The sequence below is a fragment of the Staurois parvus genome, unplaced genomic scaffold (assembly GCF_062004578.1).
Source record: "Staurois parvus isolate SC_StPar_1 unplaced genomic scaffold, SC_StPar_1.0 ptg000448l, whole genome shotgun sequence".
Taxonomy (NCBI): domain Eukaryota; kingdom Metazoa; phylum Chordata; class Amphibia; order Anura; family Ranidae; genus Staurois; species Staurois parvus.
The window spans coordinates 3,588,849-3,615,997 of NW_028318244.1; the positions used below are offsets into that span (position 1 = coordinate 3,588,849).

At 45.4% G+C, this 27,149-nt stretch overlaps 1 long non-coding RNA gene across 1 annotated transcript in view; it reads left to right on the forward strand.

Moving 5' to 3' along the window:
• Window positions 1-27,149, forward strand: part of LOC149453553 (uncharacterized) — a 119,620-nt gene that overhangs the window by 50,895 nt on the left and 41,576 nt on the right. The window contains exon 2 of the long non-coding RNA XR_016314669.1: window positions 9,024-9,130. This is a non-coding gene — a long non-coding RNA (uncharacterized LOC149453553). The remainder of the gene's footprint in view (window positions 1-9,023; window positions 9,131-27,149) is intronic.

Consider the following 27,149-nt stretch of genomic DNA (forward strand, 5'->3'; position numbering starts at 1 on the left):
CTAATGCAAGTCCAGAGCCATGTTTAGATAGCTTGTTGGGTGATGATGTTGTCTGCCTTTCAGAGGGGACACTGGAGGTTTAATTCACAGAATTAATACACCAGGATAGTATGCTTATATTCTATACACACATCAATCTACAGTATATTTAATGTAAACAGGAAGCTCTCCAGCAGATTGTTGCAGTGTACATGGATGAGGCAAACCATTTAAAGTATAACTGGAGGCAAACCTTTTTTTCTAGTTATGGATAGAGTGGAGAGGGATTAAAACCCCTGTCAGATTTTATTGCTGTCTGTGTCTCCGTTAGGGAGATTTGCCCTCTCTATTTGTCCTGATTACCATTATCACTGAAAGTAAAAGAAAATCCTACATTTTGGGTTGTACCCAGAAAAGTAATAGGGGGGAAATCTTCCAATGGGGACACTAGAGTCTCCAAGGAATTCTGTTAATTTGCTGGGATTTCTTCTCGCTTCCTCTTTGGCTATGGGACAAGAAGTGAAGGGAAAGGCACAGATGGCGAAAAAAAAATTCTGACAGGTTATAACCCCTCCCTTACTCTATCCAAAATTAAAAAAAGGGATGCCTGTAGTTCTACTGACGGGTGATTAAAATAATCAGCTTTTATTTATTCATGTTGCTTGAGGTGATTGTAGCCCTGTTAGTGCATTTGCGACAGAAACAATTGAGTACTGTCCGTGATACTTTTTGTATTTGCACTAACATACAATTTTGAAGACAAGCTTTCAGGGAGTGTCCCCTTCTTCAAGGTCCAAGCAGTACTATACAAATCACAAAGTTTCATCAGAATGTTAGAAGAGATGGGAAAAAATAACGCTAGAGGTAAGGCACAGCAAAAGCAAAGAAGGGGGGAGGGGGGTAAGACAACACTCACATCACAGAGGGAGTGATGCTTGAGAAGCTTGGGTTTCCCAAAATTAAAAAAAACTGCTGTAAATGATTATAAAGTGTGAGCTGGAGTTTGGATTCAATTTGTTAATGTATCTAAATCTGCTAATACATGTAACACTCCCCTACCTCCAACAAACTGGTGCTGTCTTCTGTGCCTCCTATCTCATTCCTTTCAGAAAAGAAAACTATCATCTAAGTATTGGTAATCTGCAATATATTACATTTTTGGTTTTGGGCTTAATACCGCTTTAATATGCAATACAATGGGAACAACTGGGCCATGGTTACAATACACGGAGAACACCTAGGCAAGGAAAACACTGGCTGTGGGGGCCCGATGGCCTCACAATAAGTATCCATAGACAGCAGGTTGAACACTATGTACATAGACAGTCAGCTCCTGAGCCTAAACTGCAACAACGCTTTTCATAAAAAGGTCTGTCTTTTATTAAACAGCGTTAACTCCACTGACTGTGACAATAGATAGTAAGCTTCTGGGGCTAAAATGACAATTCCACTTCTCAAATCAGGCCTTAGGGGTCTTTAGCATGCTTAGTGTTGGTATAGAGAGTCAGTTCTTGGGCCTCGCAGACCAACCCTGGGCTTCAGGGTCTCCCTCAGTGACCCCTCTGTAGATGCCCCTGTGTGTATTTTAAGCTTTTTATTTAGCATACATTTTCTAGATGTTTTCAAGCCTGGTATGGGTTGTGCAGGGTCCTCACGTATAGTGGGTATTCCTCTATCATGCAGAGCTTAGAGGACCATATTACCACAAATGTATCCCTATCAGGCTCTTCACTATCAAATCAAGCCCCTTAGAAGTGCAGTAATTTGGCACTGGCTATCCGGGGCTCCATACAGATGTCCTTCCTTTCTTGCTGACATGGGTTTCATCAGATAGGAAATGAGGTAAAATCTGGAACAGCTACAGTGAATAAAAGAGCTTTTTTTTTTTTTTTAAAGAAGTTAGTAAAGGCTAGAACAGTGGTTGTTGCACTTCTTGTCTGGTAAAACCCTTGTCACCAAGACTAAAAGGGAAGATATATCTGTTCTGTTTTCTATATCATTTATCTTTATTGCCATAGGAACATAGAAGGCAAGAATGTTAGTATACAAGTCATGGTTGGCACATACGTTGCATGTCCCTTAAACCAATAAATGTGATTAAAAAAATCCAAGCGTTCCTTCTTCCTTGTCTGACCCCCCAAACAAAGCATAAGCCTTTTTTTGTATCACATAATGTTGTCAATTTGTATGGCATACCATGAAGATCTAAGGATTTTGAGGGGAGAAAAAGGGAAGAGGTCGGGCAGAGTACGGAAAAGGAATGTTGTTGGGAGTGATTATGAAAGGAGGGAATAGAGAGTGGAGGGGGAAGGGAAACAGGTGTAGGGGGTCTAGGGCAATTGTGGGGGGCATAGGTATGTGAAGGAATAGTATAGACCAGTCTTTCTGAGCTAGGGTTCTATAAAACCCTAGGGGTCCTCCAGAGGTTGCTAGATATTCCTTGAGAAAAGAGTAACCGCTGACACCAATGATCTTTTTAGCTATCTTTAAGGGGGCATTCTTCCTATTGAGGACCAATGTAAGGTACATTCTTTCCACTAATCACAGGTAAGGTGGACCTTCTCCCACTGACCACCTGTTTAAAGAGTCCCTTTTCTGCTTACCGCCAGATTAAGTGAGCTTTTCAGTAACCATCAACGTAAGGAAACTCTTCACTGATCATTAATGTAAGCTAGAGAATAGCAAAAAAAATGAATAACTCAGCAATGAAGTAAAAAAAAAGAAGTCAAATTTACTAAAAAAGATTTGTTGGGATTAAAACTGGAAGATAAAATTTTGCAATGCTGCCCTTTGGTAATTCCCAGTAGAGAGATCATTCAAATGGGTTTGAATAATGTCAATGCATTTCAGTCACATAACACCCTGCCAAAGACTTGTCTAGAGGGATCATGAATGGGTGCAAACACAGTGCCTCTTTAACTCCTTCATGGTCCCTTTTTTTGGTAGCTGATTTTTTTTATGTTTAATTTTTTGTATTCAATAAATGTTAATAAAAGCACAATTTCCATAAAATTGCTTGCAACAAATACATTTCATTACATGGGTTATATATATTCTGTATATATACTGTACCTCTGTAAGTCAAAGCTCCTTATCATATTACAATTACAATTCCTGTTACCATATATATTTACATAGATAAGATAGCATCTGGCCTATTAGTCCTTTTACATAACTCAGCTCAAAGATAGCAACTGCTGCATCAACCTTCTTCAATGGGCAGGAAGGGAGTGTTGTAATTCCATGTGTTTTGTTATCAGCTTCATCAGGTAGGCAGAGGTAAGCTGTGATATCAAATCATTGATCATTAATATTCAATAGTCAGTGTAAACATACAATATTACATACAAATCGCTATTTCAATCAATAGGAAAACTAAACAAAGGAAAAATTAATACAACTTATACTTTGTATATTAAAGGATAAGTTCACTTTTCACACCATGTTACATGTTACACTCATGTTGAGGATGTAACATGTTATGAATGAAAGGACCAGCCCTCAAACCCCTGCTTTGACAGCTAGCGCTCGCCCGACCGCGTCACTCATTCGCAGAGGGATGTGATATGCATGACACATGGCAACCAATCGAGGCGTGTTACCTAGATAAGGTGAGGTGTTCTACAGTAGTAAGTGGGTTGCTGCTGTGGGTCCCTCCCTAGCGGTCCCCCTCCCATAGCAAGTGGGCCAGACCAGCATTATGGAGACCTTCAACCTAGCCATATGGTATGAGAGTGAAGGAGTTACAACAGGATACACATGAGATCTGCGCTCTGTGTCTGGTGGGATCTCATTCTGTTACTGGCAGTGAGGTAACAGAGGTACGCTGGCTGGTGAAGTCATGGTGTATAGCGATGGGAAACCACCTAACACACATATCCAATTTATTACTATACACCATGGGAGCTCAACTGAGATGGAAGAATGCCTTGATGTTAGACTGTTCACATGATTGCAGTTCCTGCCTAGTCCCAGGCATTGGTAAGTGTGCCCTCGGGCAAAGGTACCCCTAGTGCATGGGCACATTAGGCCCCTCCCACATGCAGGTCCACCAACTGATCCCCCAGTTGCTCTCCAGTGACTTTGCAAGGGTGATGTTGAGGATCTGAGCAGCATGGAAGTGGAAATAAATATAGAAATCGGAGGGTACCTAAGACAAAGTGGGTATTCTGCTGGTTCTGGTAATCAGTTCAGATATTCCTACTGCATATCTTACTAGAGCTGACCATCTAATATATGGTGTGTTAGCCAATGTCGATTGTCATTGCAGGTACATCAGCTGATTCAGAATAATGTCCACTTTTCAATGAATGTGTTAATGAATTAATTTATCATTACAGATATTTATATAGTGCTGACAGTTTACATATTGCTTTACATTGTACATTTACATCACTCCCTGCCCTCATGGAGCTTCCAATCTAAGGACTCGAACTCTCATATATAAACACATGCTAGGGCAGGGAGTGATTTAGACAGGAGCCAAATAACCTACCAGCGTGTCTTTTGAGTGTGGGCAGAAATCAGAGAACCTGGAAGAAACTCACGTTAGGGCAGACACAACATGCAAACTCCATGCAGGTATATTCAAGGTTGGTATTCTGGCAGAGCATCCTATTATGGCAGGAGTAGATCACATCAGGAAATCCCGATGTTACAGATCATGTCAGGCCCCCTTCATCAGGCTAATGTAACAAATTGCAGATGGTTCTTTTTATCATCTGATGAAGAGGTCCTGTCAGGCTAGGTGTCAAAGAGACAATCTTTTACTCGCCTAGAGTGTGCCAACCTACAGAGCATGCAGCTACTGTACAGCCAGACATGTGCAGTACTTTAAAGTGTGCTCAATGCCTCTGACTCTTTATGCATCAGTACATATGCAACAGTAGGTTGCATTTGGGGAAGGAGAACAGACCAGGACCTTACATGAAGCTGGCAAGTGAAGGTGGATGAAAGATAAGTGCAGTCTAAGGTTGCAGTTAGGGGAAAAAAACAGACCAAGAGCTTAACCACTTGCCTACCAGGCACTTATACCCCCTTATTTACCAGGCCAATTTTCAGCTTTCAGCGCTGCCGCACTTTGATTGACAATTGCGCGGTCATGCAACATTGTACCCATATGAAATTTTGATCATTTTTTTCTCACAAATAGAGCTTTCTTTTGGTGGTATTTAATCGCCACTGGGCGCTTTACTTTTTGCGCTATAAATAAAAAAGTTTCTTTGTTTCTATGATAAAATTTTTCAAACAGGCATTTTTTCTCCTTCACTGATGTGCGTTGATGAGGCGGCACTGATGGGCACTGATAGGCGGCACTGATGGGCACTGATAGGCAGCACTAAAGGGCACTGATAGGCAGTACTAATGAAGTGGCACGGATAGGCGGCACTGATAGACAGCACTAATGAGGTGTCACGGATAGGCGGCACTAATATGCAGCACTGATAGGCGGCACTGATAGGTGACACTGATGATGGGTACTGATAGACGACACTGACTGGCATCACTGCTGGGCACTGACTGGCACAACCCCTGGGCACTGACCGGTGGCACTGACTGGCAGCACTGCTGGGCTGCACTGGTGGGTGGCAGTGGTGGGTGGGCACAGGTGGGTGGCACTGGTGGGCACAGGTGGGTGGGCACAGGTGGGTGGCACTGCTGGGCACATGTAGGTGGCACTTCTGGGCACAGGTAGGTGGCACTGCAGAGTGGCACAGGTGGGTGCACTGCTGGGCACAGGTGGGTGATCTGCTGGGCACAGGTGGGCGGAGCTAGTGGGTGCACTGCTGGGCACAGGTAGGCGGAACTTGCGGGTGGCACTGCTGGGCACCGATCATCAGGGCACTGATCATCAGTGCCCTGATGATCGGTGCCGATCCCCGCTCTGACAACTGCCGGTTCTCGGCAGTACTTTCCTCACGATCTGACAGCGTGAGGAAAGTGCAGTCGAGAACCGGCACTTGCATTTCCCTCTGATCAGCGTGTCATTGGACACCGCTGATCAGGTGGTAAAAGGCCGCTGTGATTGGCCTTTTACCACATCACGTGATCAGCTGTGTCCGTAGGACACAGCGATCACGGAGATCGCCGGGTGCGTGCCCCCTGGGGCGCGCAGGAGAGCGCGTTCTGGGGGGACGTCATATGGCGTCCACTCAGAACTGGCCGGCCGCAGTGCAGCCGTCATTCGGCTATCTGCGGTCGGCAGGTAGTTAATGAAGTCTGAAAGATAGGTCATGTCTGAGGTTGAAGCTGGGGGAGGAGAACAGACTAGGATCTTGAGTTAAGTTGGCAGTAACGTGAAGTTTGGTATTGAACAAATATGGAGAAGGGTCTGCTCTAAGTCTTATGATTGGAACTAGATGGAAAAGGATTTCTTAATTCTCCTTATCAGGAAGAAGAGACCTGTTATGGCCTCTTGGATCTAAAGAATTTGAAGGACCTTCCTTGGCTGAAGTCTGACATAGCAAGATAATGAATTAGGAGTCTGATTTTGGGTCTTTTACTGGAAAAGGATTGAATAAAGGAGGGTCTGATCTGAGGTCTGTAATTGGATGAAGAAGGGTATGATCTGAGGTTTGTAATTGGGTGAAGGAGGGTCTGATCTGAGGTCTGTAATTGGATGAAGAAGGGTATGATCTGAGGTATGTAATTGGATGAAGGATGGTCTAATCTGAGGTATGTAATTGGATGAATGAGGGTCTGATCTGAGGTTTGTAATGGGATGAATGAGGGTCTGTTCTGAAGTATGTAATTGGATGAAGAAGAGTCTGACCTAAGGTCAGGGAATGAGGTGTGAGGTATTATGTGAGGTATAATGAGGTGTGAGGTATAATGAGGTGTGAGGTATTATGTGAGGTATAATGAGGTGTGAGGTATTATGTGAGATATAACGAGATGTGAGGTATTATATGAGGTTATAATGAAGTGTGAGGTATTATATGAGGTATAATTAGGTACAGTGAGGTGTGAGGTATTGTGTGTGAGGTATTATATGAGGTACAAGGTATTATATGTGAGGTATAATGAGGTGGAAGGTATTATATGTGGTACAGTGAGGTGTGAGGTATTATTTGTGGCACAATGAGGTGTGAGGTATAATGAGGTGGAAGGTATTATATGAGGTACAATGAGGTGTGAGGTATTATATGTGAGGTATAATGAGGTGGAAGGTATTATATGTGGTACAATGAGGTGTGAGGTATAATGAGATGTTCTCATGGGGCTATAATATGATATAGTGAGGTATGAGGTGTGAGGTATAATGAGGTGGAAGGTATTATATGTGGTACAATGAGGTGTGAGGTATTATATGTGGTACAATGAGGTGTGAGGTATAATGAGGTGGAAGGTATTATATGAGGTACAATGAGGTGTGAGGTATTATATGTGAGGTATAATGAGGTGGAAGGTATATGTGGTACAATGAGGTGTGAGGTATAATGAGATGTTCTCACTGGGCTATAATCTGATATAGTGAGGTATGAGGTGTGAGGCATGATGACATATATGGTGCAGTCAGTACTGAGGTACATCCCCTCTCCTGGTGACGCCCCAATATTTAGTAGTCCGGCCCATACATACAGGCCCAGTGGGAACCCTCTTGTGTAACTATGACAATAGGAGGTTGGCAGCCATTTTGTTGTAGTACAGAGAGTCTGTTGCTGGAGACAGGTTGTCCCCTGGGACGGGCACTTGGTGTGGGTTTCTCATTGTTGTATGGCATTATATGATGATTATTCATTGGTAAGCAGTGAGAAGGAGCGATGTCAGCGCTGTGTGTGGCCTGTATATCTTTGGGAGGTATTATACGGTATAGTGAGGTGTGAGGTATCATGGCGTGTGCTGTGCAGTCAGTACTGTGGTATATCCTGTCTCCTATCAATAACAATGGAGACATCTTCATGTTTAGCGGTCAGGCCAGTAACATACAGGCCCAGTGTGAGCCCTCTTTGTAACCATGGCAACAAAAGTGTGACAGCCATTTTGTTGTAGTACAGAGGAGCAGTTACTGTTTGTTCCTTGGAATGGGACTGGACAGGGTATGGGATTATTATTATTTTATGGCCTTCTATAATCATCATTCAGAAGAGGTGTGAGCGCTCCACATGGACTGTATATCTCCTATGGCTCTGCACCGCAATGATGCGACTCCAGTTCATGTACACAAAGCCTCCAAGGTGAAAAGCAGTCTCTTGTCACAGTTCTGAAGTCTCCAATAGCAACCCCAAGATACTCAAGTGCTCCACGGGTCACCATCTACACCTGGGGTAGGCAACCTGCGGCTCTCTAGCTGTTGTACTACATTTCCCATAAGACATTGCAAAATTGACAGTTACAGCTATGACTTGTAGAGGCATGATGGAACTTGTTGGAGGATGCCTGCTCCGGATGTTTGAGAGCTCCTGTGATGGTGGGTGTGAGCAGTAACGGCTGGAAGTGTCTTAGCAACATCCTAGCAACAGGAAAGGATGGGATGATGCCATCTCTGGGAGTTTTTCAACCAGGCTTCAGTAGTGGCCTACACCTGTAGCAAGGCTGAAGCATAGCATATTGCATGGCTGTCCCATTCGCCTACGTAGCAACAGTACATGGTACACGTGAGCTGCATTCCAAGCAGCAGAGCCACTACCACAGATATTCCAGTTGTACTTGGTGTACCGGATGTGCTTCAGCAAGAGTTCCATGTGTTCGTATGTTTCCTTCATGTGTGCAGCATAGCCAACAGGGTATGCAAATGACAAAAACAGAAGATTTGTATAAAGCTGTATGTGATAGGTTTACCATTTGCGGACCAGCAATGTACCTGTATGTCGCTGTCCGCGCTGCCAATCTCTACTTGCGATCCGGAGCTTTCTGATCATGTGACCGCTGTGACAGCCAATCATCGTGGTCACATGATTAGAAGCCTCTTAAAGAGCCAGGAGGCGCCTGCGTTAAGGGGTTAAAGCTGAGGAGCGCTGGGCTTCCCAGGAACTTTTTCCATAAGCAGTATACAGTATTTGCCCACTATGGCATGCTTACCTTGTGCATTTTTTTTCTTCCAGCAGAGAAGAGGCCGTGGTTCCCCACTGACGCTCAGATTCATAAAGTGCAAGTCACCGTATAGAGCACAAGTCTTGAAGCTGGCGGAGTGCTGAGCACATCAGTTATGGTGAGTTTCTAGATTTATCATTGGACTTGATGATACTTGATGATACTGTGGCTTGATGAAACTGGCATCCCATAATATGTGACATCTGTGTAGTGATTGCATGGGGCTTCTGTGTGCCATCTCTAATGTTTTAGTCCACATTCTATAAAGTGAAGAGAAATGTAATATATTGCAGCTTGCCAGTCCATAGATGTGGTGGCTCCACTAGTTTTCTTTATGTAGCCGGACATCACAAATGGGGTTGTGATAGAAATTTATATTTCTAATTATTTTATCCAGTTGACACCAATGATGGGGTTTGTTTTATCCTTCTGGCACCAGCAATCTGAGACGTATTTTGAACCTTTGACACTGATATAGGCCCTATTTTACTCCAGTGACACCAGTGATGGAGCTTTTTTTTCCTAATGACACCAATAATATAGTTATTTTAGTGCTGGTTCACACTGATGTGGTGCGGGATTTGCAGGGAATTATTTTAATTTCCCGCACCACATCAGAGTCACACTCCGTTTATGCGAACCACTGCAGGTGTCTGTGTTAAAGTGTTACTAAACCCACAACAGTAAAATCAGTCTGTATATGCAGTAAAGTATGCTGGTTATACTCACTGTGGAACTTAAGGGGTTAATCCTCCACATTGTTTAAAAAGTCTCTTTGATCCTGTCTTCTCTCATCCTCCCCTTCTCCCACTACCCCCAAAACATCTTCTGATAGTACAAAGCCCTAGGAGACGCTCTGCACATGCTCCACAGAGCATTGCTAGAGAGTTTTTGTTTTTGGGAGGGTGCATGTGATCGGCACAAGGCCAATCAGCACTGTGCAGACAGAGGGTCAAAGGTCATTGTTGTAGCCCCTGGCTATCAGTCATGTAGCCTCATAAGACAGTGAGAGGAGAATGTAAACTCCTACTACAAGATTACCAGTGCTCAGCTGGATGCTGATAGAAGTCACAAGACCGCTCTAAATGCTGTTGAGTAAACGTATTTAGCAGTTTATTTTTACTAAAATTATTGCATTTCCATGTTCAGTGTACTGTGGGAGACCAGGTATAGTGAATGCAGGGTCCGGGGTTTAGCAACATATTAAGTGAACGACACCCCAAAAAGGTTTGCAGGTTCGGGTGAGTCAGATCACATAGTTGTGAACACCCATGAGTCCTGATTTCAGTGCAAAAAAAAAAGGTATGCACCTTTCCTGCGGGAAAGACTGCAAAGAATGGCATGTGATTTGAACAGGAATACAGTGCGATTCCTGTCCGAATCACATGCGGTTTCCCACACTGCAATAGTGTGAACCGGTCCTTAAACTATGGAGCAGATTGAGGAGTATCAGAGAGAAGAGGTACATCCTCTGCACTTGTTTGTGGGTCAAATTGGCATCTATATCCCTTTCCCTGTTCCCTTTTAGATATTAAATGGAGATGTAAATATTTTAGGGTTTATCATAATAGGGATCCTACATCTTTAAAATCCTGTGGGATAGATAGGATGGATGCCCCATGGAGAGGGGGTGATATGGTTAAAAGTATTTCTCAAAATTAAACAAAATGGATCTACCAGATGGGGACTTTGATCCCTAAAGGGTTAAACGCAGAGATTGACATTAATTGTTATTTATCTAACTGGTAGCTTTATCTGAGTGAAATTTAATTGTTTTGGGTGGGTATATATATAGAGGGAACAATATTTATTTATACTGATTTTGATTTAATTTTACATTTTTATTTTTTTATTTTATTTTTAATTTTATTTTCTTATTTTATTTTATTTTTTCTTTATTTTAGTTTTATGTTTAATTTTATTTTTATATTCTCTTAAATTTTTTTTTTTTTTTTTATGTTTTTATCTTTTGTGGTATTTGTTTCCTCAATATGTATATTTACACATCCATACTATAATGTATATTATATATTTACATTTTATTTCTTTTTTAATTTTGATTTTCCTCTTTACATATGTAATCATTTTTTGTGATATGTTTTTAAGTTCATTTGCATGTCTCGGGTCTCCTTATGAGTTTGGGCATGGTTAGTTCAAGTTTATAATAAAGTTTTGTGGGGTTGAACTAACGAGTAGATAGAGATCTGAGCTATTCAATTTGATATCTCTTTGAAGCAGTGTTTCTCAACTCCAGTCCTCATGGACTCCCAACAGGTCATGTTTTCAGGATTTCCCTCAGATGAAACAGCTGTGGTAATTACTAAGGCAGTGAAACTGATCAAATCACCTGTGCAAAATAATGGAAATCCTGAAAACATGACCTGTTGGGGGTCCATGAGAACTGGAGTTGAGAAACACTGCTTTGAAGGAATCTCACAGGGTATGAGCAAGGGATGACAGCTAGTAGTTTACATATTTGTCTTTATTGACCTGTGGAAGAGAAGGGGAGGGACCTTTTATTGCTATTTAAGCGGCCTGAGACTGGAGGTGTGTGTCTTGAGAACGCCCTGTGGGTGGGGCAAAACGTGTCGACGCACTTCCGGTCTGCTGCCCTGACGTCCTGCGTCACTTCCGGTGAGTGGAACGCACGCCAAGCGGTGTGTTCCAAGCGACCATCTTTGGAGCTGTATCCTGTCATCCCTTGCTACAAGCAGGCTGTGAGGTCTCTGGTATGAGATGTGGAAGTAGTGGAACTCATTTGGGGCAATGGAGGCAATAAAATAGATGTTTTTATTCATCTTCACAAATGTGAGTGGTCTGGCAATTTTTACCAATATTGCATTTTTTACTAGCAGTATTACACTTTTATATATTTTTTCCCTTGCACTGCTGTGGAGTTTGGTGAGAGGAGAAGGTAGGAGCGAGTGGGAGAAAATACCTTATATCCTATATGGTGGGAAGGAGCCCTGAAAGCTTATAAAGGGGGTCTAGGAGTCCATAACATCATAATAGGCGCAATACTCACCATCATCTGGTGAGTGCGGTTGATGTTGGTTTTTCACTGGTGATTGGTGGAAGCATCATTTTGCTTGGATATTTGTTTTTTCACAATTGATTGGGGAGAAAGGACTTTTTCTTTTATTTGGACACTGTAATATGAATGATATTTTTTTAAAAAGGAATTTTTTTTTGAAAGGTCACTTTTAGAGATGAGCGAATTATTCAAAAATTCGATTCGGCTGATTCGCCAAATTCGCGGAATAAATTTGATTCGAGTCGAATATATTCGCTGCGAATTTAACTTATAAAAAGGGTGTTTCTAGGCTTCAGAGAGCCTTTATATTAGTGCAGAACACTGTACCTTTAATTTAAATGCCCTTGGAGTCTGCTGGGGAAGAGAAATAATACTGTCAGTCAGTATGACATGCAGATGAGTGCCGTCGATCTTAGAATCACCGCACACTTCACTCATTTGGGCAGTCACGGGGCCAAAACCAGAGTGTGGAGCCACAGTGTGGCGGTGGAGGTAGCAGCAATGGGAGGCCATACAGCACCCTATGACAAAATGGAACCCACCAGCAGTGTGAGGAGACCTGAAAGTGGCACATGGCAGAGTGTGGCGATGGAGACAGCAGCAATGGGAGGCCGTACAGGGACCCATGACACACTCTGGACCTGGCAGCAGCATGAGGAGGCGGTACAGGGGCCCATGACAGATTACGGGCCTGGCAGCAGCATGAGGAGTCGGTACTGGGGCCCATGGCAGATTACGGGCCTGGCAGCAGCATGAGGAGGCGGTACAGGGGCCCATGGCAGAGTGGCGGAGCGTAAGCAGCTAAAATTGAAGGCCATACAGAGGCCTATGTTAAAAAGTCCCCCCAGCAGCAGCGTGGGGAGACGACTATCAAGAGTCCAATGGCAGAGTGGCGGAGCAGAAGCAGCTTCAATTGAAGGCCATACACAGGCCTAGGTTTAAAAGTCCCTCACAGTTAATTCCAATAACGAACTCTACTCCTCCGTGCAATCTACTTACGAGACCCTGGGCAGGTCTGGGTCCAATTTGTGGTAGAGACTGGTTTTGTTCAGCCATGCTTGAGCGAGTAATAACAGGTCTGTGCTGCCCTTTGGTGTCTGGCTTAATGCGCACAACACTGAACGTCCCAGCGTTTGTCAACGATTTGACGTTAAGTGATGCAAACCCGCTGAACCACGTTCATGAGGAGCCGGTACAGGGGGCCATGAATCAGTATGGACCTGGCAGCAGCGTGAGCAGACGACAGAGGCACATGGCGCAGGGTGGCGGTGGAGGCAGCAGTATTCGGAAGCCATACACAGGCCTAGGTTAAAAAGCGGAAGCCGTCAGCAGCGTGAGCAGACGACAGAGACACATGGCGCAGGGTGGCGGTGGATGCAGCAGTATTCGGAAGCCAAACACAGGCCTCGGTTAAAAAGCGGAAGCCGTCAGCAGCGTGAGCAGACGACAGAGGCACATGGCGCAGGGTGGCGGTGGAGGCAGCAGCAATGGAAGGCCATACAGCACCCTATCACAAAATGGAACCCACCAACAGTGTAAGGAGACCTGAAAGTGGCACATGGCAGAGTCTGGCGATGAAGTCAGCAGCAATGGGAGGCCGTACAGGGACCCATGACACACTCTGGACCTGGCAGCAGCAAGAGGAGGCGGTACAGGGGCCCATGGCAGAGTGGCGAAGCGTAAGCAGCTTAAATTGAAGGCCATACAGAGGCCTATGTTAAAAATAACATGTTTGGGGCATGATTCATGGCGGATTTAGTCAGTTGTGTCAGGAACTGGTGGTTTGAAATCCAGACTAATCCACGCCTGATTCATTTTCACAAACGTGAGTCTCTCAACACTTTGGGTGGACAGTCGTGTCCTCCGCGGAGTTACAATACCTCCTGCCGCACTAAACACGCGCTCCGATGCCACGCTACTGGCCGGGCATGACAGCCTTTCAAGGGCAAATTCAGCTAGTTGGGGCCAAAGGTCAAGTTTCGTTGCCCAGTAGTCAAGGGGATTGTCTACCTCGGTTGGCAGGGTGCTGTCCAAGTAGGCCCAAGCCTGTTGTTTGAGGTCCTGCTCCAGGTCCACCTGATGCTGCTGCTGCTGCGGCTGGTTAGTAGTTTCCTCACTGCGCTGGTGAAGAAAGCTACTCATCATCGACTGCAGACTGAGGCAGCCGCTGCTGGTGGAGCTGCCACTGCTCCTACCACCCCACCCCTCCCCTGCTGCCATGGCAGCGGAACGCGAGCGCACAGGGCCCACAGTGTCTGAGGATGGACGTTGGCGCAGAAAGGCAGAGACCAACTGACTACATAGGTGGTTTTTATAGTACTTTATTTTGGCCTCCCTCTCAGCAGGTGTGAAAAAGGCCACCATTTTTGTACGGTAGCGAGGGTGCAACAAGGTGGACAGCCAAAAGTAATCCCTCTGTCTGATGGTTATTATTCGGCTGTCGCTACGCAAGCAACCGAGCATGCTATGGGCCATTTGTGCTAAGGAATGCGAGGGACTCCCTGCCTCCATCTCCACAGCATACTGCCACGGTGCGTCTGGGTCCTCTGTCTCCTCCTCCTCCTCTACCAGATGCTCCTGCTCCTCCACTCCTGTCCGCTGAGTGGAAAAACCACCCATTTCACTCAATAATTCCTGAGCACCAATGTCCTCCTCTACCTCCTCCTCTTCTTCCTGTCCTGCCCCCACAGGGGTCATGTGGCGTTGAGATCTGTGCGCCACGTCTACCGCACCCTGACCAGCCATTGTTAACAGCATTTGTTCCAGGACGTGCAACAGAGGAATGACGTCGTTCATCCCATAGTCCTGCCGACTCACGAATAGCGTGGCCTCCTCAAAGGGCCTGAGCAAGCGGCAGGTGTCACGCATGAGCTGCCAATGGCTGACATCTAAGTTACACAGGGGAGTACCTTTATCCGCTTGTAACATCAGGAAATCGGTGATGGCCTTTCGCTGTTCGTAAAGGAGGTTTAACATATGTAGGGTTGAATTCCACCTTGTTGCAACGTCGCAGATCAGGCGATGCTGTGCAATTCCGTTCTGCCGCTGCAGTTCAAGGAGGGTGTGCTTTGCGGTGTAGGAATGGCTGAAATGCATGCAAAGTTTACGTGACATTTTAAGGATGTCTTGCAGTGGGATGGTGGATTTTAGGAACCGCTTGACAACCAGATTGAACACGTGAGCCATGCATGGCGCATGGCACAACCTTCCTTGACGCAGAGCAGACACCATGTTCTTTCCGTTGTCGGTCAACATGGTTCCGATTTTCAGTTTGCGCGGAGACAGCCATCTGTCGATTTCTCTGTTCATTACACTCAGAAGTTCCTCCCCTGTGTGACTACGTTCGCCAAGGCATACCAGGTGCAGCACAGCGTGACACCGTTGCGCCCTGCACATGTGATATGCCGGTCGGGTAATGGGACTTGGCACGGGGGTGGCGGCTGAGCACACGGCGGAAGAAGAGGTGGTAGAGGCGGACATCTTTGCTGGACCAAGGACGTGCAAACGTGGAGGCAAAAGCGGCGTGACCCTTCCAAGTTGCTGGTGCGGCTGTGACGGCACCACGTTCACCCAGTGGGCCGTAAATGACATGTACTGTCCCTGACCGTAGTTACAGCTCCACACGTCGGCGCTGCCGTGCACTTTGGCAGAGACCGACATGCTCAAAGACTGGCCCACCATCTCTTCTACATGTGAATGCAGTGCTGGCACTGCCTTTTTGGCGAAGAAATGCCGGCTTGGCACTCTCCACCGCGGCTCGGCACAAGCCATCATTTCTCGGAAAGGTGCTGAGTCCACCACTTGGAAAGGGAGGGACTGCAGCACCAGCGACTTGGACAGGAGGACGTTCAGCTTCTGCACCGTCGGGTGCGTGCTCGCAAACTGTTGTCTCTTGAAAACGGATTCCAAGAAAGACTGCTGACGGAATCCGTGAAGAGGAGTAGCAGGAGAAGGAGCATTTGAACGAGCGGAAGATGCCAACGAGCGACAACTCCCCTCAGCAGAGGTGTTGGAGCCTTGACTGGCTGATAGAGGGCGATTGACGTCGGGTGACGGAGCAAGTAACGGAGCGGGTGATGGAGCGGGGGCTGGGGCAGGCAGAACCGCCGTATCTTTATCACGGTTTTCCCAGGCCACCGAATGGCGACGCTGCATATGCTGACGCAACGCTGTAGTCCCAACATGGGCCCCCTGGCCACGCTTGACTTTCTGGCCACATAGTCGACATACGGCTACGTTTACTTCCTCGGGCGGCTTGACGAAAAATTGCCACACCGCCGAGTAGGAAACTTTGCCCCCGCTACTCCTCACTGGCTGACTGCTACTTCCTCCGTGCACACCGGCACCACTACTGGCCGTGGTGGTAGGCTGCAGTGGAGCTGGTGCTCTACTCCGTGGCCGTTTGCCTCCACTGACACTGCTGCGACCCTGCTGCCTCCTGGGCAACCCACCGACTGTTTTGCTCGCTGGCAAGCTGGCACCCTCTTCTCCTGATGATGCGGAAGCAATAGCCTGATGACGACGAGGCTGCCAAGTGCGATCAGCCTCATCATCATCAATTAGGGTCTCCGCGTCACTACTAGCCCCCTCGGCTGCGTGTGGGTCAGGAGACAGACCTGTCTCTAGACCGGCTACCGAGCCACTCTCCTCGCCAGTACTTCTTCGCCTGGCTGCTGAAGAGGCGGATGTCTCCCCCCGTTCCTGATCGCCCTCTGTTAGCTCTTCCTCACTGTACAGTGGGGCTGAGCCCACAGCATGCGATACTTCGCTTGGTGAGGGAACACCAAAGGACAGGGGCAGGTAGAGGACACGTGATTTCAGTGGGCTTGCTCCCGGGCCATGCCAACTAACGGTTGTGTCTGACGTACCCACCGACCGTTGGCTGTAGGTGTCAGAGGTGACCTGGGAAGAGGAAGACGACCGAGTCAACCAATCGATGACGGCAGGGTTGTCGGTGGAGACACGACCGCTGGATGACACCGGGAGCACTGGCCTCTGGCTGCGACTAGTGCTGCCTCGACCCCTTCCTCTGCTGCCACGTCTGCTCGCTCCTGAAACATTGCCTCCTCTGCCACTCCTCTGCGTGTTGTCTAACATACTCTTTAATTCAATAAGCACCCCAAAAATAAAACCGGATTTAACTCTTTGAACGTACAATAGTGGTTGTGAAGCAGAAAGTCAGTTTATTTTGCACAATCGGTCAATTGCAGCTTGCCGTTGGCTGGAAACTGTACGTTTATGTCACTGGAATGCACTAATCACCCAAAAAATATTACCGCCACCCGGCGTGTAAATGGATCTAACTCTTTGAACGTACAATAGTGGTTGTGAAGCAGAAAGTCAGTTTATTGTACACAATCGGTCAATTGCAGCTTGCCGTTGGCTGGAAACTGTACGTTTGTGTCACTGGAATGCACTAATCACCGAAAAAATATTACCGCCAGCCGGCGTGTAAATGGATTTAACTCTTTGAACGTACAATAGTGGTTGTGAAGCAGAAAGTCAGTTTATTTTGCACAATCGGCAAACTGCAGCACCAACTGTGCACGACAGCCACCAAAACAAAAAAGGGTGTATGTCACTTTAAATTTTCGATTCTTTGATAGCTGTGGCCCTGAGTAACGATTCTGTGTCCCTGAGTAACGATTCTGTGTCCCTGAGTAACGATTCTGTCTCCCCGAGTAACGATTCTGTGGCCCTAAAGTCTCTGTGGCCCTAACTCTGTCCCTTAATACAGACAGGTCTGTCTCTCTTGAATGACCGGAGGCTAATGGAGAATTCTAAGATGGCCGCGATTTATAGCTCCACCATTACACAGTGCTGGCTGGCTGGCTGCTGATTGGCTAATGCGATCACATGTCATGAATGAATGCATTATGGGTCAGCGCGCCTTGTCTGCGCGCCTTCCCAGAGATCCCCGCTCCGTCGCCACACATGTCGCCGCCATTTTTGGGAAAATTCGATTCGTGCATCCGAAGTTAGCTAATTTTCGGATTCGTCGCGAATCGAATTTTTCCCAATCTTCGAAACGAATTCCACTTCGTCATGTTCGATTCGCTCATCTCTAGTCACTTTAATTAATTTGAAAATCTCATATGTTTATTGATTTTTACTCTATATTTAAGGCATTGTTTGAGGTGTTGATTTGCGCTTGATTTTGTTTGTTTTTTTTTTGTTTTTTTATTAACCACTTGAGCCCCAGAGGATTTACCCCCCTTAATGACCAGGCCTTTTTTTGCTGTTTGGCGCTGCACTAATTCAAATGATAATTGCGCGGTCATGCAATGCTGTACCCAAACAAAATTTACGTCCTTTTTTTCCCACAAACAGAGCTTTCTTTTGGTGGTATTTGATCACCTGTGCGCTTTTTATTTTTTGCGCTATAAACAAAAAAACCACAAAAATTTTGAAAAAAAACAATATTTTCTACTTTCAGCTATAAAAAATATATCGTAAACTCAAAGTTAGTCATAAATTTAAGCCAAAATGTATTCTGCTACATGTTTTTGGTAAAAAAAATCCCGTGCATTAGCGGGCAAACTGGCGCTATCTAGGAGGGGCGCTAACACTATCGGAAGTCACCAGTGACACTAATACAGTGATCAGTAAAAATCTGTTCACTGTAATCAATGACACTGGTGACAGGGCAGTGAAGGGGTTAACTGGGGGGGGAGGGGGACGATCAAGGGGTTAAATGGGATTTCTGGTGCACTAGCGGGCAAACTGGCGCTATCTGGGAGGGGCGCTAACACTATCGGAAGTCGCCAGCGACACTGATACAGTGATCAGTAAAAATTGGTTCACTGATCAGTGACACTGGTGACAGGGCAGTGAAGGGGTTAACTGGGGGGGGGAGGGGGACGATCAAGGGGTTAAATGGGATTTCTGGTGCACTAGCGGGCAAACTGGCGCTATCTGGGAGGGGCGCTAACACTATCGGAAGACGCCAGCGACACTGATACAGTGATCAGTAAAAATTGGTTCACTGATCAGTGACACTGGTGACAGGGCAGTGAAGGGGTTAACTGGGGGGGGGGGGATCAAGGGGTTAAACGGGATTACTGGTGTACTGGCGGGCAAGCTGGCGCTATCTGGGAGGGGCGCTAACTCTATCGGAAGTCGCCAGCGACACTGATACAGTGATCAGTAAAAATTGGTTCACTGATCAGTGACACTGGTGACAGGGCAGTGCAGGGGTTAACTGGGGGGGGGGGCGATCAAGGGGTTAAACGGGATTACTGGTGTACTGGCGGGCAAACTGGCGCTATCTGGGAGGGGCGCTAACTCTATCGGAAGTCGCCAGCGACACTGATACAGTGATCAGTAAAAATTGGTTCACTGATCAGTGACACTGGTGACAGGGCAGTGAAGGGGTTAACTGGAGAGGGGGGGGGGTGATCAAGGGGTTAAACGGGATTACTGGTGGGCAATCTGGCGCTATCTGGGAGGGGCGCTAACTCTATCGGAAGTCGCCAGCGACACTGATACAGTGATCAGTAAAAATTGGTTCACTGATCAGTGACACTGGTGACAGGGCAGTGCAGGGGTTAACTGGGGGGAGGGTGCGATCAAGGGGTTAAACGGGATTACTGGTGTACTGGCGGGCAAACTGGCGCTATCTGGGAGGGGCGCTAACTCTATCGGAAGTCGCCAGCGACACTGATACAGTGATCAGTAAAAATTGGTTCACTGATCAGTGACACTGGGTGACAGGGCATTGAAGGGTTTAACTGGAGGGGGGCGATCAAGGGGTTAAACGGGATTACTGGTGTACTGGCGGGCAATCTGGCGCTATCTGGGAGGGGGCGCTAACTCTATCGGAAGTCGCCAGCGACACTGATACAGTGATCAGTAAAAATTGGTTCACTGATCAGTGACACTGGGTGACAGGGCAGTGAAGGGGTTAACTGGAGGGGGGGGGGGCGATCAAGGGGTTAAACGGGATTACTGGTGTACTGGCGGGCAAACTGGCGCTATCTGGGAGGGGCGCTAACTCTATCGGAAGTCGCCAGCGACACTGATACAGTGATCAGTAAAAATTGGTTCACTGATCAGTGACACTGGGTGACAGGCAGTGAAGGGTTTAACTGGAGGGGGGGGGGGGGGGCGATCAAGGGGTTAAACGGGATTACTGGTGTACTGGCGGGCAATCTGGCGCTATCTGGGAGGGGCGCTAACTCTATCGGAAGTCGCCAGCGACACTGATACAGTGATCAGTAAAAATTGGTTCACTGATCAGTGACACTGGGTGACAGGGCAGTGAAGGGGTTAACTGGAGGGGGGGGGGGCGATCAAGGGGTTAAACGGGATTACTGGTGTACTGGCGGGCAAACTGGCGCTATCTGGGAGGGGCGCAAACTCTATCGGAAGTCGCCAGCGACACTGATACAGTGATCAGTAAAAATTGGTTCACTGATCAGTGACACTGGGTGACAGGGCAGTGAAGGGGTTAACTGGAGGGGGGGGCGATCAAGGGGTTAAACGGGATTACTGGTGTACTGGCGGGCAATCTGGCGCTATCTGGGAGGGGCGCTAACTCTATCGGAAGTCGCCAGCGACACTGATCAGTAAAAATCGCTTCACTGATCAGTAACACTGGTGACAGGGCAGTGAAGGGTTAACTGGAGGGGGGGGGGGGCGATCAGGGGGTTAAATGTGTCCTAGAGTGTTCTAACTGTAGTGTAGTGCTTGTGTACTCACTTTTTGGATGTCTTCTTCTCTGTCTGGAACGGAATGTGTCCAGGCAGAGAAGAATGACATCATATCCTGCCCTGTGTAAATATCAACACAGGACAGGATAGGACAGGGACCGATCATATGATTTCAGCCAGAAATCACTGGCTGAAATCTAATGATTGATCCCTCCTGGATCAAATAGTATCACCCGCGGGTCGGCGGGAGCGCGCGCGCGCCCCCTGCCGGCGAAAGTGTCGGGAACGCGGAACCCGTTTTTAAACGTGGTTTTGCGCTCCACTGCCGCCCTGCACACGTATAAACACAGTGGCAGGGCGGCAAGCGGTTAAATGGAGATGTAGCTCTTCCTCTGATGTAGACAACACAGAGTCGGGTATTGGGAGAGCGTGTCCAAGTGGGCCTTTACCAGATCACAAGGATTTCAAATCTGATAATGTTCTTTTATTAAAAAATTGAGTTGGGGATAATGTGGAAAAGTAATGGCTTGCCTGGAGAGCACTCCAGGTGTATAATCAATAGGGGTCATTCCGAGGTGTCAGGGCAGGAAATCAAGGGCCACTGACACCAACACTAACAATGGAACTTAGTTTCCTCTGAGTGGCACCAAGATGGGGCTTATTTTGATCCACTGACAGCAACAACTTAGAGTTTATGCTATCCCACTGACACCAGTGCTAAGGCTTATTTTACACCCGTTGTCACTACATTGGTGTTTATTTTATTCCATTGACACCCAATGATATTGCTTTTTATCCCACTGGTATGAACAGTCTGGGGCTTATTTCTTCCCCCTGACAACAATTTGACCCTTATCCTATTCTACTGATAGCGATAACCAGGCTTGTTTTATGTCTCTGACACCAATGGTTCTGATTATTTTATTTCACTGACACCAATGACTTTACCCTTCTGACATGAATAATTCTGCTTATTTTATCCCAGTGACACCAAAGATTGGTGTTATTTATTGTGACTTATTTTATTTCCTTGACACTGATGGGGCTAATTTTATCCTGCTGACACCAATCATTAAATCCCAACTCCAGAATGAAAAAAAAAACTCATGCAATGGGGCCCTGATGCGTTACAAGGGTTACATGTTCATGGGGGAATGAACAGGTGGTATTACTTACCTCTCCCCTCGCAGTCCTTGAGGCTCTAGCTCTTTTCTCTTCTAATTTATTCCAGTGACACCAACAATGGGGCTTCTATCCCTCTGATGCCAGATATGGGTTTTTGTTATCCAAATAACTTCAACAATATAGAGTTTATTTTAGCTCACTGGCATCAACAATGGGACTTATCTTGCTCCCACTGCCACCCAAAATGGGCTTATTTTGTTCCATTATTACCAATGACAGGACTTATTTTATTCTGCTAACACCAAGGATGGGACTCATTTTATTCTGCTAACACCAAGGATGGGACTCATTTTATTCCATTAACGCCAAGGATGGGACTCATTTTATTCCATTAACGCCAAGGATGGGACTCATTTTATTCCATTAGCGCCAATGATGGCAAATTTATTATATTCCATTAATACCAAGGATGGGGCTCATTTTATTCCATTAATACCAGGGATGGGGCTCATTTTATCCATTAATACCAAGGATGGGGCTCATTTTATTTCTCTAACACCAATGATGGGGCTTATTTCATTCCATTAATACCAAGGATGGGGCTCATTTTGTTCCATTAATACCAAGGATGGGGCTTCATTATTTCATTAATACCAAGGGTGGGGCTCATTTTATTCCATTAATACCAAGGATGGGGCTCATTTTATTTCATTAATACCAAGGATGGGGCTCATTTTATTCCATTAATACCAAGGATGGGGCTCATTTTATTCCATTAATACCAAGGATGGGGCTCATTTTATTTCATTAATACCAAGGATGGGGCTCATTTTATTTCATTAATACCAAGGATGGGGCTCATTTTATTCCATTAATACCAAGGATGGGGCTTCATTATTTCATTAGTACCAAGGATGGGGCTCATTTTATTCCATTAATACCAAGGATGGGGCTCATTTTATTCCATTAATACCAAGGATGGGGCTCATTTTATTCCATTAACACCAAGGATGGGGCTTCATTTTTCCATTAATACCAAGGATGGGGCTCATTTTATTCCATTAATACCAAGGATGGGGCTCATTTTATTCCATTAATACCAAGGATGGGGCTCATTTTATTCCATTAATACCAAGGATGGGGCTCATTTTATTCCATTAATACCAAGGATGGGGCTAATTTTATTCCATTAATACCAAGGATGGGGCTTCATTATTCCATTAATACCAAGGATGGGGCTCATTTTATTCCATTAATACCAAGGATGGGGCTCATTTTATTCCATTAATACCAAGGATGGGGCTCATTTTATTTCATGGACATTTCATTGTTTATTTTATTCCACTGAAATTAATCCCACTGATAACAATTATGGGGGTTATTTTTCTCTCAATGACACAGAAATTTGAGACTTATGTTGCTCCCATTGTCACAGTGATGGGACTTATTTTTTTACTAGGCTGGTAAATGCAATTATTAACCAAATCCTGGGGTATATTTTACTTTTTGGTGTATTTGTTTGGAGGAAGGGTGTCAGGGCGTTTGGATCAGATAGTAGACGGCTGTGTTCAAAGGCTACTTGAGATACCTTCAGCATTTGACCTTTCCCATTGTGGAGTCACCTCTTTTGGGTGAGCCTTTTCAGTCTTAGGTAGAGGTGACCCAAATTGGCTTAATGACATGGATGGATTACTGGTATTCTGAAGTGCCGCAAGTTTTTGAACTATGCTTGAGATATATTAACACACCGCAGGGTGTGTTTGGTAAACATTGAATTATAAAAAAGTAAACATACTGTACTTAATCTAAGCTGAAAATCACTGAGCTAAGATACTTTCCAATTGCGTATATTAACACTAAAACACAAAGATGTACGTTTCATGTTTTTATTGGTATTTTAATAAATGTTGGTAGATTCAGTGGGGGAGTTGATAAAGAGTGTTGCAAGAATAAACTCAATGCTACTCTCACAAACTTAAAAATTGGAGCAGGTTCTGCAACTGCAACATCCAACTGCAGTTCACAGCAATAACATTGATACAGGCACAAACAGGCACAAATTTTAATTCAGTTGTCGGGTACTGTAGCACAAGGATTACTCCGCCAGGGGCCCAGGAAGTTTTTTTAATTGCTGCAGACCAGGAGAGCAGTCAGCAGTACATGGAAGTAAAAGGTCCCACTCTGCCGACGGACCCCTGTTGAATTGCAAGCTCTGGGCCCCATACAGGAGGACCATAGGTACCCCCTTATCGCTCTGCACAGGAAGGCTGAAGACCATACAGCGAAGAACTAATGCAGAGTTCAGTTTAAATCTGTTCTAATGGCAGAACGTTTTTTTACTTTAATGCCTTCAGTGCATTAAGGTAAAAAAACCTTCTGAATGCAGCTCCCCAGCCCCCCTTATACTTACCTGAGCCCCATTTCGATCCAGCATGTGCATCAAAACATGAAGAAAAATAGATCAAATTTGTGTTGTTCCTCTAAAAAAAATTGAAGAAAAGTGAATATTAGACTGTTCAAAAAAATATCAGTGTTTGTATTCTTCTTTACAAACTCAAACATTCACTATATAAACTGAAAAATGTTTGAAGATTTTGCTTTCCTTTGAATGACTTAATGAATATTTGGTTGTAGTCGCACTGTTTCTGAGAACTGCTGTACATCTGTGTTGCATGGAGTCACCCAACTTCTGGCCCCTGTGATCAGGTATTCCAGCCCAGGATGATTGGACGACATTCCACAGTTCTTCTCTATTTCTTGGTTTTGCCTCAGAAATGGCATTTTTGATGTCACCCCACAAGTTTTCTATTGGATTAGGATCCGGGGATTGGGCTGGCCACTCCATAACGTCCATCTTGTTGGTCTGGAACCAAGATGTTGCACGTTTACTGGTGTGTTTGGGGTCGTTGTCTTGTCGGAACACCCATTTCAAGGGCATTTCCTCTTCAGCATAAGGCAGCATGACCTCTTCAAGTATTCTGATGTATTCAAACTGATCCATGATCCCTGGTATGCGATAAATAGGCCCAACACCGTAGTATGAGAAACATCCCCATATCATGATGCTTGCACCACCATGCTTCACTGTCTTCACAGTGTACTGTGGCTTGAATTCAGTGTTTGGGGGTCGTCTGACAAACTGTCTCCGGCCACTAGACCCAAAAAGAACAATCCTACTTTCATCAGTCCACAAAATGTTGCGCCATTTCTCTTTAGGCCAGTCAATGTGCTCTTTGGCAAATTGTAACCTCTTCAGCACATGTCTTTTTTCCAACAGTGGGACTTTGCGGGGGCTTCTTGCAGATAGCTTGGCTTCACATAGGCGTCTTCTAATTGTAGCAGTCCTCACAGGGAACTTTACACCTTCTTTCATCTTCCTGGAGCTGATTGTTGGCTGAGTCCGTGCCATTTTGGCTATTCTTCTATCCATTCGAATGGTAGTTTTTCGCTTTCTTCCACGTCTTTCAGGATTTGGTTGCCATTTTAAAGCATTTGCGATCATTTTAGCTGAGCAGCCTATCATTTTCTGCACTTCTTTATATGTTTTCCCCTCTCCAATCAACCTTTTAATGAAGGTACGCTGTTCTTCTGAACAATGTCTGGAACGACCCATTTTCCTCAGAATTTCAGAGAGAAATGCACTGTAACCAGCATGTACAACATTTGCTGCCTTCCTTCCTTAAATAAGGGCAATAATTGCCACCTGTTTTTCATAGAATGAATGACCTCACTAATAGAACTCCACACTGCTATTATTTTGAACATGCCCCTTTCAATTAGTGATTCAATGACACAGAATCAGCGGCATGCATGTCATGACTGTTGGGTCTGTTGGATTTCTATTACTCTACTACACCTACTAGTACATTATTTTTGGCAATGACCAAGTCCTTCATACTAAAAGGGTGCCTAGAACTTTTGCTGAGCCGAAAAAGCTGACATTCGTCAACAGCACCAACCAAAGCATTGGGAGGAAGGACATTTTTTGCATCTAGCGTTGAACATCAGGGCAAGCCTGGTCCTGCCTGACAGCGAATGGGATAAACCAGATATTACACATTCATGTCCCATGCTGCAGAATGGTAAGCAGCAACAGTCTGGTGTGAAGATGGGGATATGGGACTTCCCCAAGAAGGACCCCATTAAATCCTTAACGCTCATGCAAAATCAGGGTCGGTTGGTCCTAGACTTCAGAGTCTGAACATGGGAGTGAAAAGTTTGGAGCATTTCTAGGGGAAGGAAAAACTTTGCACAGGACAAGGATTAGAATCAGGCTCAGATATTCAGAGCAATGAAAGGATCCAGCTCTGAGTTCTATTTCTAGAATTTGAGGATCATCCCGGATCTCAATAGGATCTGCACAGTCTGATGGATGTTGACTGACCTGTTGGCATTTTGCACAGTAGAGTAGCAGATGGCTAAAGAGGGATCACTTTGATGCATTTGGCCAGCTTGAATATGTATTGCAATATATGGAAAGCAAGAATCCTTGTTTACTAGTAATAAGTAAGTGTGCATTGAGAAGACCCTTGATACAGTAGACAGGTCCAAGGCATGGCAATACTTAGAAAAAAAGGCTACAAGGCCTGGAAAGTCCCCCACATGAAAGTTACAATGACAAACCTGGCAGACTCCATGGATGATATATATATATATATATATATTTTTTTTTTTTTTTTTTTTTTTTGAGTGGGTACCTATTGGGAAAGTGCAACACTACTTGTGCATGGACAGTGGGAAGCCAGCTGTAAAGCACCAGAAAGTCAGCGCCGGCTTCCCACATCCAAGATGGCCATGCCGCAGAACCCTAAGACCGGCAAAGAACTGGCCTTGGTGAGGACAGCGCTGGATCCCTGTTATGTTTATTAAAAGTCAGCAGCTACAGTATTTTTTTTTTTTTTAGGGCAAAGTTCCTTTTAAGGATAATAGCGAAAAACTGAGGCATGCTAAGAGCTGGAGGAGTTATTCTGCGCCATCCTTACTGCTTTCTTGTTTTAGCATCCCATCTCCTGAAGGTGGCAGCATAACAGGGTTAAAACTATAGATCCTGTGTCATGTACTATACTGTACAAATGAGAATTGTGTTTGTTGTACAAATAAATTCTGGAATCACCATGGTAAGACTAAAATGCCAATTAAAATAATAAATCTGGACTTACCTGTCTCACAGGTAAATATCTTCAGATAACATGTTGGGGAATACTGTAAATCTGCCCATGAAGCGGCACACTTGTAAGATGTAGTCCAGCAAAAGTGACATGCAGAAAAAAAGAATTGCTGATAAATGTAATTCTTTATGGTTGCATGGGGTCCCTCCAAAATCTATA